We start from the raw sequence: 21,007 nt of genomic DNA on the forward strand, positions 1-21,007 counted from the left end.
GGCATAATCAATAAATGGAATATTATATGGCCATTAAAAGTAATAAGCATGATGGTCATAGAAATGTACATATTCAGAATATTGCAGAAATACAGGGAGTGTGTTAGGCAACAATTTCAGATGAATGTACATATTCAAATGAGGGTTAGAAGCGATTTCAGAGAGACATACTTGGTTTATGGAATTTCCTTTTCTGTGAAGTGCATAATCAAAATATATGCATTTATAGACATACAGCGCATGAAAGAGAGGATGGAGAGTAATTTCTTCTTTCCCCTTGCTTCCCAGGGAAACCATGAAGACGAATTAAGTGGTTTGAACTGCTTGGCTCAAAAGTATTAAATGCTTAGATGAGTGAATGGTTCAGGTTCTTCCTTGGAAATAGTAAACAATATCCATCTGTCAACTGTTAGGATGTTTTTAAATTAATTTAATGACATTAGAAAGTGCTCATATGTTGGCAAATTGAACTCCAATTTAAAAAAAAAAGAAAAAAGAAAGTGCTCATGATTAATGCTGGGGGGTTTTTTGGAAGTTCTAGAATGCATTCCCCTACATGTCTCTCCCACTCCTCTCTCTCACATTCACACACACACACACACACACACACACATATACACAGTACATTAAAATTAAACTTTATTATTTGGCATTACTAAGAAAGGAGGAGAAGGAATCTCCAAAGTAGTTACCATATGGGTTCCCACAACTCTTCTATTTAATTCATTTCCTTACTCCCTTCAATTTGTTGTCCCCTACTACGCACTTGCTATACTCACACCTCCTACCAATCCCACCACCACTATCCAGAAGCAGTGATAGAGTATCATAAACTGAGATATTCTATTTCTTCCCCTTGTCCTTTATTTATCCCGATATTCTCTGGTATTGGATTGATAATGTAACAGGCCAGCCTTATATCAGAACAAGAAATGAGCCAAGAGTTGTCGCATCATTTGGAAAAAATCTTATATGAAAACAGTGAATCTTTTCATTATATAAGGAGATATGAATAATGATAAAGAAACATTTAAATATTTCATTTTCACATATGTTAACATTTTAATATTTCAATTCTTTCATTCTTGAAGATGGAATGTGTTTCATCCTATGAAAATTCCCAAATGACCTCCAATGCTTGTAAAATTCTGAAAAAGACCTTGCAGGATGGTGATTTATCCTGTGCCCCCACAAGACAGTGCCCACAATGTGTTAAGTTTTAAAAAAAATCAAAGAAGTGGTAATGCATATGATTCAGTTAAAATAAAAATACAACAATAAGTATATAAGACATCAGCTAGGCAACACACACACGTATGCGCTCCTGTCCATTCAGAAAAAGAAATTTAATAGTGGCTGTCACTGAAATGGTGTAACTGTGGACAATTTAAATGTTCTTCTACATAATTTCCCCCAATTTTCCACATTTCCTATGATAAGTGTGTGGTAGCTTTGTAACAAAGAGACAATCAGAAGAGCTATCAATGGAAAGTGATTCTGAGTGTCTGGGGAGAAGCTCTGCCATGAAGTCAGAGAGCAGATGCAGGCAGGAGCCACGATCAGGAGCCACGGTCAGGAGCCACAGTCAGGAGCTGGCAGCTATGGCAGCTCCACTTCAGGAGAAATGTGAGAGAGAACTGTATCTAGTCAAGGACAGGCTGTCAAGGGAGGGTGGCCAAGAGGGCTGGAGAAATAAATCAGACCTGAGAGAACAAAATGGTAGATGTGACAAAATTTCACTAATGCTTAGCTCAAATGGCTTTGAGTAACATCAATATGGAAGGAGAAGTACAACTCTGCACTCGCCGAAGGTAACCTCCTAAAGGACCACAGGGGATGTCTGGTTCAATCTCCATTTCAGAAAAGAGTCCCAGAAGGGTTAACTTCATCCATTCACAGCTGCTTTGTGGCAGAGCCAGGATTAGAACCCAGGATCCTGAGGCCTTATCAGTGCCCTCCACGTCTCAGGGTGGGCAGTTAAGTGCTGCTGTTATTGTGGTTGCTGCCATGGTTTGCATTAAGAAAGTACTTCATAGGGCAGCCCAAGTGGCTCAACGGTTTAGCACCTGCCTTCAGCCCAGGGCGTGATCCTGGAGACCCAGGATCGAGTCCCACGTCAGGCTCTCTGCATGGACCCTGCTTCTCCCTCTGCCTGTGTCTCTGCCTCTCGGCCTCTCTCTCTCTCTCATTCTCTCTCTCTCTCTCTCTCTCTCTGTCCCTCATGAATAAATAAATAAAATATTGAAAGAAAGAAAGAAAGAAAGAAAGAAAGAAAGAAAGAAAGAAAGAAAAGAAAAGAAAGAAATACCTTGGGATCCTTGGGTGGCGCAGCGGTTTGGCGTCTGCCTTTGGCCCAGGGCGCGATCCTCGAGACCCGGGATCGAATCCCACATCGGGCTCCCGGTGCATGGAGCCTGCTCCTCCCTCTGACTGTGTCTCTGCCTCTCTCTCTCTCTCTCTGTGACTATCATAAATTAAAAAAAAAAAAAGAAAGAAAGAAAGAAAGAAATACCTTATAGAACCTGGCCAAGGCTGGGACTCCTGACTGGGCCTGCTTCCTTGACTTCACTCCAAACTCCAAATGGATCCTTTCACATTATTCCAGATTCCTGGGAGGTCTGTGTTTCTTTTGACTCCAACCTTCCTCCCCAAATTCACTGCCACTGTCTTGGATCAAGCTTTCATTAGGTTTTCTGCTTCCCCTCCTTTTTATTCTTTCTCATTGTGTTAAACCTACAAAAAACATGAAAGAATAGCGCAAGAGCTCTTGTATCCTTCACTTAAACATAAATTATTAACATTTTGCCATGTTGCACTCTCCTTCTCACTCCTCCCCTTATAGGACATAGATATGAAAGAGCACCCATACATATCACACATATGTCACATATGCCAAAGCATCCGTATAAAACATATGTGCACATATATACAATTACACATTTGATGGAGCTATTTGAAACTAGGGTGGAGATATCAAGACACTTCACTTCTCAGTTCTGCAGCATCACCTAAGAGTGATGACATTCTCCTATGTAGGAATGATGTCTCATTACCACACTAAGAAAACTATTTTCTAATATTTAGTTCATATTCAAATTTCCCCAGTTGTCCCCACAATGCCTTTTATAGCTGTTTCAAGTTTTTGATCAGAGATTTCATTAAGTGTTACCTATGTCTGTGATTGCTGGGTCTCCTTAACCTCTTTTGATTTAGAACATGGCCTTGCATTTTGTATTTCTGTTTTCCATACACTACATTTTTAAAGAGTTCTAGCCATTTTTCTCAGAAAATCTCCCACATAATGGAATATTACTCAGCCATTTAGAAATGACGAATACCCACCATTTAGTTCGATGTAGATGGAACTGGAGGGTATTACGCTAAATGAGGTGAGTCAATCGGAGAAGGACAAACATTATATGGTTTCACTCATACTTGGAGTATAAGAAATAGTTAAAAGGATAATAGGGGAAAGGAGGGAAAATGAGTGGGAAAAATTAGAGACGGTGACAAAACATGAGAGACTCCTAACTCTGGGAAATGAACAAGGGTTGGAAGGGGAGGCGGGTGGAGGGATTGAGTGACTGGGCCCTGAACGGGGACTTGACGGGATGAGCACTGGGTTTTATACTATATGTTGGCAGATAGAACACCAATAAAAAGTTTATTACATATAATATATTAAATATATTAATATTATATTACAATATTACATATAATATATAATTATTATATATTAATATATAATATATTAATTAAAATATATAATATTATTTTATATATAAAGAAAATCTCCCACATTCTGGGCTTGTCTGTTTCTTCATGATTAAATTCAGGTTACACATCTTTGGAATGAATACTATATAAGCGATATTTTGTGTCTCTTACTGCATCACAGCAGAAGGCGCAGAACATCGGATTGTTCATTGTGCTAAGCTTGGCCTCAAGGTTTAAGGGATGGCCAGCAGATCTTTCCACTGGAAAGGCACGGATTCTCCTTTGCAATTAGTAATCCAGGAAGTGATTCTTTAAGATCCTAGCGTCAGTGGATAATCACAACCCTTGCTTGAATTGGGATTGCAAAATACTGATTTTGCTACCTCTTCTATTTTATTAGCTCCTATTTTATTCTCTGTAAAGAAGTCCTCCCCATGTCTTACATGCTCTCCCACGGCAGTGTTCTGACTACTTTTCCTGCCTCCAGTCTGGCTCACTCCGCTCCATCTGCTGCCAGGAGCAGTATGCTCAATTGCAAATCTGGACACATCCATGCCCTGTTTAGAATCCTTCAGGGATAAACTCAAATCTGTGAGTTTGGTGCAGGGATCTGTGATCTATCTCCAGCCTACCTCTTGAGCTTCACCACTCCCTGAACTCCTTGTGTGCATTACTCAGGGCTACACTTCTTCAGACACAGTACCCTACTTTGCGCCCCTGTTCCCCTGGATGCACTAGTCCATCTGCCTGCAAGACTCTTCCCCATTCTCCAACATCATCTAACTCCCACTTGTTTTTCAAGCGTTGGCTCATCCATCTGCTACTCTGACACTGACCCTAGAGTTAAATAGGTGCCCTTTTTGGGGTGGGGGGTGTCTCATGGCAACTGTGCCCACGCCTATCATTACATTTGTGGCCCTACATTGAAAATGTTTCCTGGTTTGCTTGTCTTTCTCACCTGATTGTAAGGTCCTTATGAGAAGAAATTTGTCTTTTACCTCTATATGACAGAAATCTAGTGTGTCTGGTGTTAAGTAAGCGCTCAGAAAATAGTTTTCTGATAAAATAATTCATGTTTCCTCAAATTATTAAATAATGTGATCAGCTTCAGAACAACTAGATTATATGCTATTTAAGGACAAAAAGCATGTCTTATAAATCTCTGTATTATTCACATGTCCCACCCTATTCCTCGCTAATTTGTGTTTTTTTTTTTAAGATTTTATTTATTTATTCATGAGAGATACACAGAGAGAGGCAGAGACGTAGGCAGAGGGAGAAGCAGATTCCATGCAGGGAGCCTGATGTGGGACTCGATCCTGGGGCCATGGGATCATGCCCTGAGCCAAAGGCAGACGCTCAACCGCTGAGCCACCCAGGCATCCCTTCCTTGCTGATTAGCTTTTCAGCAAGTAGGTTGACATTTTTAAAAGTGTATAGATACATTGCTTTCTACCTGCCTGGTACCTTTTCCTTTTGAGAATTATTCCTTTTCTGTTTAACAGGATGGCCAATCTCTGGCCTGGTCTTCCCACACATGGTGGGCACATTATGTGAGCTAGCCATTAAAGGATTTCATCCCACTGACTGCAAAGATTGGTTCTCTTGGCCCAAGCCAAATCTATCAGAGTCGTCCCTGGGACCTTTGAAGGAGCTAGCAAGGAAGTCATGAAGGGAAAACAACGTAATGGCTACTCCTACCAGAGGTCATCTTTGCTACAGGTGAGGAGAACCTACCAGGGCAAACTAGTCAACAATGGGAAGACAGACTAATGACTTTATTTAAACCTCTAACCCCAGTCACAACTGAAGTCATGTTTAGGACTACCTGGTACATGAGTCAACAAATCTCTTCCTTCTCGCCTTTAAAAAAAAAAAAAAAGATTTTATTTATTTATTCATGATACACAGAGAGAGAGAGAGGAGAGAGAAAGAGAGAGGCAGAGACACAGGCAGAGGGAGAAGCAGGCTCCATGCAGGGAGCCGAATGAGAGACTCGATCCTGGGTCTCCAGGATCACGCCCTGGCGCCAAACCACTGAGCCACCCAGGGATCCCCTCCTTCTTGCCTTTTATTTTTTATTTTATTTTATTTTTTTAAGATTTTTATTTTTTTATTTATTCATGAGAGGCACACAGAGAGAGGCAGAGACACAGAGAGAGAGAGAGACAGGCTCCACGTAGGGTGCCCAATGCGGGACTCCCCATGTCTTACATAACGGGACTCCAGGACCATGCCCTGGGCCGAAGGCAGGCACTAAACTGCTGAGCCACCCAGGGATCCCCATCTTTCTTGCCTTTTAAGTTGACAAAATTCTGACAAATATACAAGATCTGATTCCATGACATTCCACATTTGGTCAAGCAGGTAAAGTGAGATGAAGAATGAGAATTTAGCCTTCATTTAGTCCTTTCTTGATTTGGAGAAATCAGGCAAGGTGCTATTTTAGTGAAGTTTCTCCAGAGGGGAAAAAACCCACTAGGATATATAGTTACATATAAAAGGAGATTTGTTGTAGAAATTGGCTTATGGGAAGTCCTACAATCTACCATATACAAGCTAGAGAACCTGGAAAGTCAGTGGTGTAATTCATTCCTAGTTGAAAGATCTGGGAACCACAGCTGATGGTATAAATCTGAATCCAAAGGCTTGAGAATCAAGGGCCACTGGTATAAGAACCAAGAGTGTGGGATGTTCCAGGGCAGGAAAAAAATAGATGTCTCAGCTCCAGTAAAGAAAGCAAATCACCCTTCCCCTTCCTTTCTGTCCAGCTAGGACCCTCAATGATTGGATGATGCCCATCCGTGTTGGAGAAAGCAGATCTTCTTTATTCAGTCTACCAATTCAGATGCTAATCTTTTCCAGAAACACCCTCACAGACATATTTGGAAAAAATATTTTACCAGCTCTCTGGGCAGCCCTTAGCCCAGTCAAGTTGATACATTAGGTTAACCATCACAAACACCTGAATCAGCACCATCTCTGCAGCCCAGGAAGAGAGCTTTTATCCAGGCTGCTTCTCACATGCCTCAAAGGATTTGAGGTATATTTGGGGGCCCCACCCTCATATTCCTGTTCCCTAAGTCTCTTTCAAGAGGAGCAAAACAGACAAAACATATCATAAGTGGTAATCACTGGCTTGCATCTTCATTATTTCTGTTCCAGATAATTGATTTCTTCCTCATCATAGCTGGTACTTTGCATCTATTTGCTTTTTGAGGCCAATAGTAATCTACTCTGCTTCTGGAAGCTCTTGATTTCTGGGGAATTTAAGGAGTTTAGGGTGGATGGTAAGGATCAGGGCTACCTCTAGACACAGAGATGTGGACATTCACTCAAGAACCTGTTGAGTTAAAAATGCCGAATACATTTCAGGAAACCATCCCTGGGGACATTTCCTAGCTTTCACTTTACATTTCTGGCATAAGAGGAGGTGATCAAGGTGGGACTTCTCTTAAGTGGCCTGCAGAGTTTGGTGACCACAAAAGGGGGGATAGAGGAGACTCTTGATTTAAAGAGGATTCCCTCATATCAGCCCAATTGGGTATCCTGTGTGGTTATTTCAAGAGGTCAGGAAATAGCCAAACTTTGTAAGAAGAGCATTTTCATGACTTTAATTTGAATTAGCTTAATTAGATGCTTTTCTCCTAACTACTAGCTAAGATAACCCACCCCCAGGGAACCCATAGCTGTGATGAAATGTGGAAGAAGATAAAGGAGAAGTCAGTGTGCACTGCTGCCCCAGGGGATCTGGCTGGGGCATTTCAGGATAGAGCACCATGGGGAACATAATTCCCTGGAGAGAAGTAAATTAAAAGGAAAGGGCAATGCAAAGACAGGGGCACAGAAAAGAAATGAGGACACCCAACATAAACTATAATTTCTTTTCAATTTCACTTAAGGCTAGAGCTGCTGGTTGACCTTAAATGTGTCCTTTCTAGAGATGCAGGGGTAAAAAACGATAAGAGAGTCCATCATGTTATGTCCCTGAGCCTGGTAGAAAGGGAGACGGCCATGCCTACTTTCATTCCCTAGGAATCTATTCCAATTTTGAACTTTAATTTTTCTGACCTTGCTACCAAATTTCATGCTGAGGCAAGTGGCAGAAACCTGGTCGGGAACAGGGAAGATTGATGGAGGAGAGCAGAGCTCATCTCTTCAAACCTGTTGCTGTGGTCTCATTCTGCCCTGGACTCTAAGTTGAAAAAGACACAAAAGGGTGATGGCCATCAGCTTCAACAGAACCATACCAATTAAAAAAACAAAAACAAGTTGGCGAGCTCAGGGAAAGGAAGGAAAAAAAGACTGTGTTTCCTTCCTGCCTGCAGGACTGGATTCTGAGGGCATATTTACTTCCTCAGAGTCCCTGGATTTATATAATTCGAGGACCTGGGGATTCCAGAGCATTACCTCATAGCAACTATTAAAAAGTACCACGAGCACTGTTTCCCCAGAGGGTGTGGGAGGAAGGATGAGAAGTGAGACACAGAGAAGAGAGAGGGAAGGTCAAGGGCTGGCACAGCTAGGGGTGGCCACTCTTTCCTCTTGGCTCCTGTAACAGGGCCAGTTGACACACAGGCGGACGATTAGCTTAAGATCTGTACAGTGCACCACATTCAGAGGAGCTTTCTCCAGGCAGGCAGGTTAGAGCCCTGATCTGCTATTTCACCTGTACACCTGCTCAGGCTCCACACATACAGCCCCTCTGGCCTCCCCTGAGTAGCCACGGTCAGCTTGTAGCACCGATTCTCCTGGGGTGGCTGCTGCCCCCATGGCCATCACTGCCACAATTCCAGAGGAGCTGGGGCTGTGCAAGCCAAGGAGCTGTCCCTGCAGTCTCCTCAGATGCCTGTAAAGAGCCAGAGCCACTGCACACGGCTCTCCCCGGCAAGGGAAAACCAGGGGAAGGCTGAGCCTGTATCCCTGACTAACAATCACGCCTTCAGGATGGGAGGCAGTGACTCAAACTGTGTGGAGGCACAGCAAATGGAAGAAAGAGTGGGAGGGAGGGAAGGGACAGGGAGGAAAACACAGATGCAGGGCGGAGAGGAAGGAGAGAAAAAGCAAAGGAACAAAGGCCTTGCAACTTTGAATCTGTAAACACGTCCTACCCCGTGGTCTCTGCAATCGTTAATGTACAAAACAAAACAAAACAAAATATCTTCACATGATGATCCAGCAGTCCAGTTTGATGTCACTTAGGAAGGAAGAGGGGACTAAAGTCATAAAAGGTTATTACTATAATACAGCAACTGTAACTTGCAATACAACCTCATATATACCACACAGGCAAATTCAGTGTTCTACAGACTCTGAAATCTTAAGGACAAGAACCATGGCTCCTTTTAAACCAAAAAAGTAGTAACACACACCAAAACTGTTTTAGTTTGGTCTTATTCCAAGAAAACAAGCCTGGCCAGGAAGGATATTTAAAGACAAATTAAGTTCAGTTTTTCCACAGGAAGTTGATATGTCCTGGGGTATATCATTTGACATGTGTTCTTTCTGATTGCTTGTAATCATAACAAGCTATGTTATAAGAAGGGATTTGTTTTATATGTGCACTTATGCATCTATGTGGACACATAGATTGTATGTGTGTGTGTGTGAACTATAGTTCTAGAGCTATATTTAAAAGTCCGTTTTGGGGTGCTTGAGTGGGACAGTCGGTTAAGCATCCGACTCTTGGTATTGGCTCAGGTAGTGATCTCTGGGTCGTAGGATCAAGCCCTGCATCAGAGAGTCTGCTTAAGTCTTTGTCCCTCTCCCTCTGCCCTTCCCCCCAGTCATGCACACTCTCTCTCTAAAATAAATAAATAAATCTGTAAAAAAAGAAATAAAAGTTCAGTTAATATTCCAGGATAGTGGTTCCAATTCTGCAAGATCTAAAATTAACTTTTATTAAAAATATTTGTAACATTCTGAAATGAAATTCACAGGCAATACAGATAACATAATCACATCACTTCCTAAAATTGATATATTCTTGTGATGTAAAGAAGAAATAGGGCAGCCCAGGTGGCTCGGCGGTTTAGCGAAGATCCTGGGGACCCGGGATCGAGTCCCACATCGGGATCCCTGCGTGGAGCCTGCTTCTCCTTCAGCCTTTGTCTCTGCATCTCTCTCTCTGTCTCTCATAAATAAATAAAATCTTTAAAAAAAAAATAAATAAATAAAGAGGAGTGCCTAGATGGCTTAGTTGTTTAAGCACTACCTTTGGCTTAAACCATGATCCCAGAGTCCTGGGATCAAGTCCCAGGCCTAAGTGGGGAGCCTGCTTCTCCCTCTCCCTCTGCCTGCCCCTCCCCCTGCTTTCTCTCTCTGTCAAATAAATAAATAAAATCTTTTTAAATTAAAGAACAAGAAATAAAGAAATGTAATTTATGATGAAACAGTTTGTATTTTAATACATAAATATTCAGGCACAGCTAAGCCAGAAGATATTATAAAACAGGCAGATGCTTATGACTACTTATAATGAATAAGTTTGGATTTAAGAAGAGTAAGATGACATTCATCTGAATACTGTTGATCTTTTATCTTTCTAGTTAACATTTAGAAATAAAGGTTAAACAAATATGTTTCTACAAACCATTAAAACACCGTAGATCGGACAGACACAAATGCTGGATGATATAGGTATGTTGATTCAAATTCCACAAGTGATATGATTTTTTGAAACTTTGAGCAACTCTAGGTAAAGTTTCCAACAAAACAAAGTGCAATGTTCTTTCAATTTAACCAGCAACTGTCTGCAGTTGCACTTGAGAAAAATTCTGTATATACAGTTAGACCATGTAAACTGTGCATGCATGTGTTCATATGTAAAATGGAGTTCACCTCTTGGCTTGGATAAGTATAAGAAGGATTTCTCCTACATGAATTTCTGGTGGCATGGGAAACTTGTGTGGGATGGGGTAAGTTCTCCATTCCATGGGCCTGTCTACACATTACACAATGTCCAGCATCTCTGGCCCCTGTACTACAACCCACTGGCGTTCTTCAATCATTGAGGCAAACAAAATGGCACTCACAGATATCCAAACACCTCCAGGGAGATTGTCCTTTTTCAAGGTTGTTTTGGCTATTCAGAGTTTCTTGAGATTACATATGAATTTTAGGTTGGATTTTTCTGTTTCTGAAAAAAAAAATGTTACTGGGATTTTGATAGAGATGGCATTCAATCTGTAGATCCCTTTGGGTAGTATTGATATCTTAATGATATGAAGTATTCTAATCCATGAATACGATGTCTTCCCATTTATTTGTTCTGTGCCCTTTTTGATTTTTTAACTATTGGGTCAAATTTTGTTTTCTTTGTAAAGATCCGGTTTTCTAAAATCTAAGTTACTGGTCTTACTATGCCCCAAATTCCCACCCATTCCTTCCACTTTCTCATGACTTCTCCATTAGGAGTTCTTTCTCAATATTTCCTGATATAGTGTTGTCAAGTCAAGTCAAGAATCTATCAGATGTCCTTTCAACAGACTAAGATTTCCAGCAGGGATGCTAATGAAGAGATCCCAGAATTAGGTGAGCTATTGAACTTACTGACTTGTGCACTTTTCACCAAGACCAAGATTCTAAGATATCTTTTTCCCTCCTTAGACCATACATCACAAACTTTTTGATAATATTTAATAAATATTAATAACTATTAATAAATATTTTAGGCTTTACAGGCCATATAGTCTGTTACAACTATGTATCTCTGCCAATATAGTGCAAAAGCCACCACAGAGCCATATAAAGAAGTCCTGATACATGCTCCCAGGAGGAACCCTGGAAATGTTACACTAATTGAGAAAAACCAGACACAAAAGGCTGTATGATTCCATTTAGATGAAATGTCCAGAATAAGTAAATCCATAGAGACAGAAGGTAGATTAGTGGCCTCCAAGAGCTGGGTGGGCAGGAGAATCGGGAGTAACTCTTAATGAATATGGGTTTTTTGGGGGGGATATAATTAGATAATGGTGATGATTGAACAACTCTGTGAATATACTAAAAACCACTAACTTGTATGCATTAAAAGGGTGAATCTTACAATATGTGAATTATATCTCAATAAAGCTATTTTAAAAAACAGCTATAGACAATATGTACACAAATGGATGTGGCTGTGTTCCACAGGCTTATTTACAAAAACAGGCTGGGTTTGGCTGTAGTTTGCTAAGCTTTGCACTAGACTGTAAGATTCATATAGTCAGAGCTATGCCTTGTTTATGATTAACCTCCAGGGCTTAGGATGATAAATAAGTAAGATTTCAAATAAGTAAGCATTCAATAAATGTTTGGTAAGTGAGTGAATTCAAGGTCAACATGGAACCACTATGCTTTTAGTAAGTATCTTGATAACATTCTCTTTGGTGTCTGTAGAAAGCCACATCCAGTTCCATCCACCTGAACTTAGCTTTTCTAAGCCACACAACAACTCCTAGTCTTTATTTCAATCATCTTCTAGTCTCCTATCCTCCAAGAACAATGACCCTGCTTGCCCATTTACTGCTCTGCTGCCATGTAACAACCTTATCTCTCTTCCAGTTCACTGCTTATTCCTCTTATATGTCATCTCCTCTCTTTGCTACCTGCACTTTCTCATTAATCAATTCATTTATTTATTCAACAACAAATATTTATGAAGCACAAAATACTGATTGTTACCTATATTTTCTTCTGCTTCTAAAAAGGGTAGGGCCTAGTGTAACCCCAAAGTTAGCCTGATCTATGATTGATGATCCCTAGTCTCTGCAGGGTGTCACAGTCAAATAAACAGATTTTAGCAATAAAAAGTATTTAAAAGAAATTGTGATTTCTATTTGCCTCCTTCAAAGACTATTAATAAAGACCTATTCATAATTTATTGTAATACTTCATAAAAAATCTCCTTCTCCACCATTCCTCTTGATCTTCATGTCTCTTTTTAACCATTGTCAATTCTTTTTCTTCCCCCCCCCCCCCCCCCAGTACAGCATTTGTGGTTTTTCACAAAGAGTGATACATATCATTTTAGGCCATCCACTGTTCCTTTTATTTATATTCCAACCCCCTGTTGGGGGAGTGTAATCTTAATGGAGGACTCTAGAGCTGCTGCCAGATTCTTAGTTATTCATAGTTTCTGCCTGAAATTCTTAAGGTTGAAGAATGCAGAATTTCTCTAGGAGAAGTTGCCTTATCATATATAAGAAAGTATATGTTCACTGGGTAAATTCCTCAAAATTGCAGGCTTCCATTAGCTGTTCCTCTTTGCTATAGCTGAAGCAAATATGGGGCCATCCGCCATCTGCCCAACTTTTAATGGTGGTCAATAAATTAGAATCTGAAAAATGCCAAGAAGCCGGTGATTGAGTATTCACACTGATACCGCTTATGACACATTCTACACTCTGAAAACAAATCAGGCTGTGAAGTCTGTAATCAGAGCCCACTTGGCTTTCATTGCTCCTTGACTGGGTCTGGAAGGCAGCTGACCCCTGTACACTGAAACTCACTGACCAGAGATCTGGCTTGAGGGGTAGAGGCCCAGCTATGCCACTTTCTTTGCTGCTCCAGGACTTAATCATCCAATCTGTTCTCTTTTCTTAAGAGTCATTCTGGTTTCTTTTTTGCTTCTTCATCCCTGAACAAGTCACCAAAACTGAGAATTCAATGGGACCCTTGAGGCTGTGAATACATCTTGATTACATATTTCCTAGTATACAATCATTCTTAAGTTATCTTGATTATTCAAGTGCCACTGGTTCTCCAGACTTTGTTCCTTTGACCTCTGTGAATATCCCACTCTGGCAGGAATACATCATAGATCTGTTGTCTTCTTCTTGCTGGTTATGAATTTGACATTTCATCCCCCAAATTATCTATCCAACTTGCTGTTCTTTCTTTAGAGAATAAAGAAGAATTCACACCAAAATTATGTTTTTTTCTGTTTTGAATTCCATTAACACCTCAGGAGGGGACTTTGGAGATTGTCATTTGGCTAGTGGCATTTCTAGGCTCCCAGGGATTTTCACTTCCATAGCAGTGCCTGGGCATGTGTTGACCATGAATCAAGTACTTTTCTCATGTCCTAATCTTTCCCTTTCTGTATATTTCTTGGATCTCTGGCAACCATTAGCCTGAAGCAGTGATTCCAAAGCCCACTTGATACCAAATGCTACAGCAGCTGTGGATGCTCAGACCTGGTCTTCTTCACAGATAGAGCTGGGCAGAGCCTTGAGCTGTGACAGACCACCTGTCCCTTTCCACCAGAAGGCAGGTTAAAAACTAGCATCTGGTTTGCAACCACACAGGGACATTTTTTGGCTTCCTCAAGTTAGTGCAACTGTTAATATGGTTCTCTTTCTGGAACCAAATAGCCAGTGCTAAGCAACCCATTCTCTCCCAGTTATATTTGTGATGCTAGTATCTTTTCAGAGGCATTGGATTTTGCAGCCAGAGCTTGGCCCCATCTTTCCTCTGTTTCACATTTTAGTTGAAAGTTTTTTGATCAGGTTAGAAGTTCTGTCCTGAACACACTCATCTTTGTCTTATGAGGAGCATGCTGTCCCTTGCTGCCATTCCTTTTGGCCTCAATGATGTAACACAAAATTTCCAAATTCTGTTCTTTGGCACCATCTAATTTGTTGTTTGTTTCCAATATCTTTGCTTCTTCTTATTTTGTCTGAGACGTTTATTTTTTGAATAGTCAACAGCTGCACATGGTACAAAACACAAAAGGTACTAAAGGCATTCAGCAAGGTCTCCTCCTATTTCCCAATCCTCAGCCCTTCTCCCTATACACCCATGCCAGTCTCTCTGTATGTCAAAAATGGGTGTACAGATTCTTAAAACAAACAAAGCAACAAGAAACCTACTCATGGTGATGGTGCTTCACACTTGGCTTTTTCTTCATCCACCTTTAGGAGAGAATTTCCCATCACTAACACAGAACTGCCTCGTTCTTTTTCCTAGACCATAAGAGAGCCAAAGCCCTTCCCAATGGACATATGGGTGGTTTCTGATCTTTTAGTCTTTGTTTTCATGTTCAAAACTATTAACCAGACGAAGAGAGATGAAAATAGCTCTTGAATATCAGCAGCCTCAAGGTTGCCACCCATCCTGTAAGGCTTTATAGGACTCTGTGACATTTCCCACCCAAATCAGGTGATGAGTGTTTAATGACTCTTGGCAAGTTTTCTGTCAGAACCTGGATACTTGCTCAAGGAACAGAACACCTCCTGATGGGGGACAGCAGGCATACATGTGGCTGATTTTGCATACTCATCTCTAGATTCCTCCTCTTCCCTTCTCTCTTATTGTATATGTGATAAAATAGCAAAATAAATGGCAGAAATGATAAGGAACATGAGAGTTTGGAAGAAAGAAATTTTTGTGGGCTAGAGAGAAACAAACAAACAAAAAAGATTCTGGAGAGAGTATCTGAGTGGGGCTGGGCCAGGGGCTGGTAGAGAGGAGGGATTTGTGAACCAAAGGCAAGGAAAACAGTGGCTGACTTAGTAGGTGGAGCATGAAACTCTTAATCTCAGGATTCTGAGTTCAAGTCCCATGTTGCTGTAGAGATTACTTAAAAATAAAATCTTAAAAAAAGAAATAAAGGCAAGGAAAACAAAAAGAGCAAAGGGGAAAAAAGGAGAGGTAATAGCAGCTTAGAAGACAGGGAGAACACCAAATAGACTGGAAGAGCATTTCATGCTGAGGAGTGATGGACAATGAGGTAGGTTCCAGAAGGCAGAGCATGGTTATGGACAATCTGAACTCATAGATGGTAAGATTATATACTTCATGTTAGAGGGTCTAAAATAGGTCTTTCTATCCAACAGGACAAATTTCACCAACTTATTCTTTTTCAGGAGTATCTTAACAAGTATTGGTCCTCTGTCCTTCCAGATAAAATGTACAATCCCTTTGTCAGGTTCCTTTTGGGAGTGGACTTGTAATGGCATTGATTTCATAGATGAATTTAAGGAGAACTGACATCTTTATACTTTTTTTTTTAATTCTCAGGAGATTTCATTTTAATTCTCAAGAAATCTCTACAAATAATTTTCCAACTCAAAGTCAAAAAAGCTTGGTTAAGCATGAAGGGAAATAAGCCAGCATGAGAGAAGGCTGACAGAAAGAACTGACAGTGGAGACAGACCAGCAGGGATTTCAGATAAAGAACTTTTAAGTATGGATTATAATATAACTATGCTTACTGTATTTAAATAACTAAAAGGTGGCTCATGACTATCTGCAGGGCTAAGAAACCACAAAGTTAGCAGAAACTTGGTTTTGTTCACTGCTGAATGGCCAGGGCCTAAACTATTGCCTGGCACATAAGTACTGAGCCAAAAGTTGTTAAAGAAATGACTGTCTATACCTTAGGCCTCCTGCCTGAGCTCTTGTCACATATCCAGCTGCCTGATGGTCATCTTTATTAGGATGTTCTTTTGTTTTTTAGCTTCAATTCATGTTCAACACATCAGAATCTGCAACATGTTCAAAACAGAGCTCACCATCATCTATACTGCTTACCCTCTTTTCTCACCACATAGTATTCTCATCACTATCTTAGTCACACCAGCTCTAAAACTTGGGGTCATCCTTTCCCACCCTCTGCTTCCCCATGCCTACTGATCACTGGGTCTTCATCTGTTGCTCTTCCTCCATCTGTCCCTTGCTGTCCATCTCACTGTCACTCGAGTGTGGGGTTTTTATTACCACATATCTAGGTAACTACTGGGCTCCTGATTGCCAACCATCCCTACTTCTGTCTATGCTTTATACAACTCCTAAAATAATCTTTCTAAAATGGTATTCTGTGCATGTTAATCCCCTCTCCAAAATGTCTATCAGTTGCACAGAAAAAAAGCCAAGGACCTTGGCCAATACAGAAGTCATACATGCATAACTTTCTCAGAATATCTATCTCTTTTTTATTTTTATTTAAATTTAATGAATTAACATATAATGTATTATTGGTTTCAGAGGTAGAGGTCAGTGATTCATCAATCTTATATAACATCCAGTGCTAATTACATCCTGTACCCTCCTTAACACTCATCACCAAGTGACCTCATCCCTCCACCCCCATCCCCTCCAGCAACGCTCAGTTTATTTCCTATGATTAAGAGTCTTATGGTTTGTCTCCCTCTCTGATTTCTTCTTGTTTTATTTCTTACTCTCTTCCTCTATGATCCTGTTTCATTCCCTAAATTCCACGTATGAGTGAGATCATATGATAATTGTCTTTCTCTGATTGACTTATTTTGCTTAGCTTAGCATAGAATCCTCTAGTTCCAACCATGTCATTGCAAATGGCAAGATTTCATTTTTTGATGGCTGAGTAGTATTCCATTATATATGCATATATATACATATATACATTATGTATATATATAACATCTCACATCTTTATCCATTTGTCTGTCGATGGACATTTGGGCTCCTTCCATAGTTTGACTATTGTGGACATTGCTACTATAAACATTGCAGTGCAGGTGCTCTTCTGGATCACTACATTTATATCTTTGGGGTAAATACCCAGTAGTGCGATTGCTGGGTCATATGGTAGCTCTATTTTCAACTTTTTGAGGAAACTCCATACTGTTTTCCAGAGTGGTTACACCAGGTTGCATTCCCACCAACAGTGTAAGAGGGCTCTCCTTTTTCCATGTATCTCTTTTATTCATCCAGTTCTTCAACAAATACTGCGCTTCTGTTCTGTACCAAGATTCATGCTAAGTACTGGGACTAAGTGAGTGGCAGAGACCCAGTTCTTGCCCTCAGCAAACTTCCTGCCTAGAGGGGAAGATAGCCACTTCATAAAACAAGTGCAGTTCAATGTGACAGGTGTTATCATAGAGGAAGTTCATAGCTGGTGCAGAAGCCCATGGCAGAGAACTTGGGGAGGGTAAGTTTTTAAAAGAAGTGTTGGAGAAGGCTTCCCAGAGTAAAGAACTTCTTAAAATAGGCTTCAGGCCCAGTGTGGAGTCCAGCATGGGGCTTGAACTCACAACCCTGAGATCAAGATCTGAGCTGAGATCAAGAGTTTGACACTTAACCAGTGGAGCTACCCAGGAGCTCCCAGGGTAAGGAACTTTTAATCTCATTTCTCATTGTACCCCTCTTGCAACTTTCTGTTGCGTTACTCATCATTCCTTCTATATCTTTTCTTTCCTTCAAGATCCATATTAATTTTTTCCCCAGGTCTCATACCAATGTGTGCCATCTCCTTCTTAGTTCTGATAGTAATGCTAAGGTAATACAGAGGCTAGGCTAGCTTGGATTTATGTATGTATGTAATAGGTATACATATGTACACGCATACACACATCAGGTTGAATCACAAAAATCACTGAATATTTAACCATTTTTAACCCACAAAAATGGCAATTCCTTATGGTCCAACCATATGACTTGAAAACTTTGCCCAGAGCTATCCCTGCATAAATCCATCATACAAACTTACAGTTTAGCTCAAAGACACAAACTTATAAAGCAGCCCCACAAATGCTCTCTTATACATCCTACATATTTCCATAAGTGTAAATTCTCATTTACATATTTTACATCTGATCACACGTACGTATATAAAAACTCGAAATGACAAACTCATTCACAAATGTCCTCACATACCACATACCCGATATACACACACAAAACTGACAGATGCACACGATGCAAATCTACACATGCTCTCTCACACACATTCATCATAACCAACACATTGATATACACATAGACTTCCACAGATATACTTACTCGTATTCAAATATATGCAGAATCATTCTCAAACTTAACAAAGCCAGACACACATGCACCACTTCAGGGAAAATTCACCCACCCACTTTTAATTTGTCTTTTTATCGACCTAGAACACTAGATAATGAAATGATATAACTATCATTAAAATAGGAATTAATAAAAAAAATAGGAATTAATAGGCTCCAAGCAAAGACTTGAAGGACTTTGTTGTAAGTAAAGTGCATGTGCATGAATGCACAGATTCTGTAACATTTGCTGTCACTGCTGTAAGACGTTTTCAGGCTTATGCCCTCAGTAACAGTCTACTTTGGAGCTGAGGTCAGCCCATAAGTGAGCTCTAGGTAGTGAGGTATTAGCGTCCCTCATCCAGAGCAGGTTTTTTCTATTTTGAGCCCCTGCCAGGACAACACTCCTGCTGGGTTAAGTAAAATGGAAACCAGTCATGGAGAGAATGAGCTAGAACTGGGAATGGGGTGGATTCCCAGTAAGTTATGACAAGCAATCTTTGTCACAGTTGTTGTAGGCAGACAGTTGTGTTAGCAGGGAACTGGCAGTAGCCTACGTGGGATCCGAAAGTATGTTGGGGTAGGGGGAGATGCCAAGAGTGTCTGCTCCTTTGTCGCACGTGCCTCTTCCCCAGGCTCCCCTCCCTTCTTGCTTGCTTGCACACTCTGTCTGGTTTCCATGGACACCAATATCTATCACAGCAACAGCATGAGAAACTCTGAGCAGAGAAAACCATCAGGCCAAGGGCACTTTTTTAGCTCTTCTGAAAATTAGGCAAGAATTGTTCTTGTAAACTTTGTGTGTGTGTGTGTGTGTGTGTGTGTGTGTGTGTGTGTGTGTGTTGAAGAGTAACATACTACAGGGAAGTGCACAAATCCCTAGTGTGTAGTCCAGTGAATTTTCATAACATGAACATACCTATGTGATCACCACTCAGATCAAGAAAATGAAACATGACCAGCATCCAGAAACCCTCTTTGTTTTTTAAAAAAATATTTTATTTAATTTTATTGGAGAGAGAGAGAGACAGAGGTAGCAACAGGGATAGCAAGCGAGAACCCAAGCGGGGAGGAGAGGGAGAAGCATGTTCTCCGCTGAGCAGGGAGACTGGTGGGGCTCCATCCCAGGATGCTGGGATCATGACCTGAACTGAATGAAAGCAGGCATTTAATCGACTAAGCCACTCAAGCGCCCCCAGAAATCCTCCTTACACCCCTTTTCATTCACTATGCCCAAAGATAACCAGAATCCTGACTCCTAATACCACTGATCAGTCTTACTCATTTTTGAACTTTATATAACTGGATCATCTCCAGAGATCCAGAGATCATAATACTCTTTTGTGTTTAGCCTCTTTAAATCAACATTATATTTATGAGGTTCATACCAATAGTGTAGTATCGTACAGCAATACCATAGTATTCCATTGTAAGAATGAATATTCCACGACTTATTTATCCATCTGCCATGCTGGACAAATGAGTTGCTTCTAGCTTTCTACTAGTACATATAGTACTGCTACTTGTGCGGGTTGTGTACATCTGATAAAGGATATATATCTAGAATATATATAAAAAATTCTTATCAGGGGATCCCTGGGTGGCTCAGCGGTTTAGCGCCTGCCTTTGGCCCAGGGAGCGATCCTGGAGTCCCAGGATCGAGTCCTGCGTCGGGCTCCTGGCATGGAGCCTGCTTCTCCCTCCTCCTGTGTCTCTGCCTCTCTCTCTATGTCTATCATAAATAAATAAGTAAATATTTTTTTAAAAATTCTAATCAATAAAAAATATAATAAACAACTCAACAAAACATTAGACAAGATGACTCAACAGACACTTCTCAAAACAGGAAATGGCCTAGGGCAGCCCCCGGTGGCACAGCGGTTTAGCGCCACCTGCAGCTTGGGGTGTGATCCAGGGGACCCGGGATAAAGTCCGGTGACAGGCTCCCTGCATGGAGCCTGCTTTTCCCTCTGCCTGTGTCTCTCCCCCCACCCCCCGCCCCTCTCTCTGTGTCTCTCATGGATAAATAAAATCTTAGAAAAAAAAAAAAAAAGGAAATGGCCTATACACATATGAAAAGGCACCCAACCTCATCGTCATCAGGGATAGGCAAATTAAATCTATAGATATAGTTACAAACCTATAAGGGAGGCTAAACCTAACAAAACTGATGAAATTGAAGGCCTATGAGAATTTGGAAGAACTAGAACACTCATTCACTGTTGCTGAGTATAAATCGTTAGAGCTTCCTTTGAAAAACTGTTTGGTACCCCCTACCAAGGCTGAATATATATCTACCCTATGACAAAATAGCCACATAGAAATGTGGACACCGTAATTTTGATGGATTTGCAAAATGTTAAAATTGCATAAAGCTCCTAATATGTATGACTAATCAGTAGCAGATTGGTCATTTTAAATATTTCCAACATAATCATCAGAGTTCCTATTTTTTATGATTATCCACAACTCTTATCAAAGACTCTGCTATATCTTAACCCAAACTGCTAAAGAGAGCTAGGTAAAAAGCAGAGGCC

Source organism: Vulpes vulpes, chromosome 8, assembly GCF_048418805.1.
Source record: "Vulpes vulpes isolate BD-2025 chromosome 8, VulVul3, whole genome shotgun sequence".
Lineage (NCBI taxonomy): Eukaryota > Metazoa > Chordata > Mammalia > Carnivora > Canidae > Vulpes > Vulpes vulpes.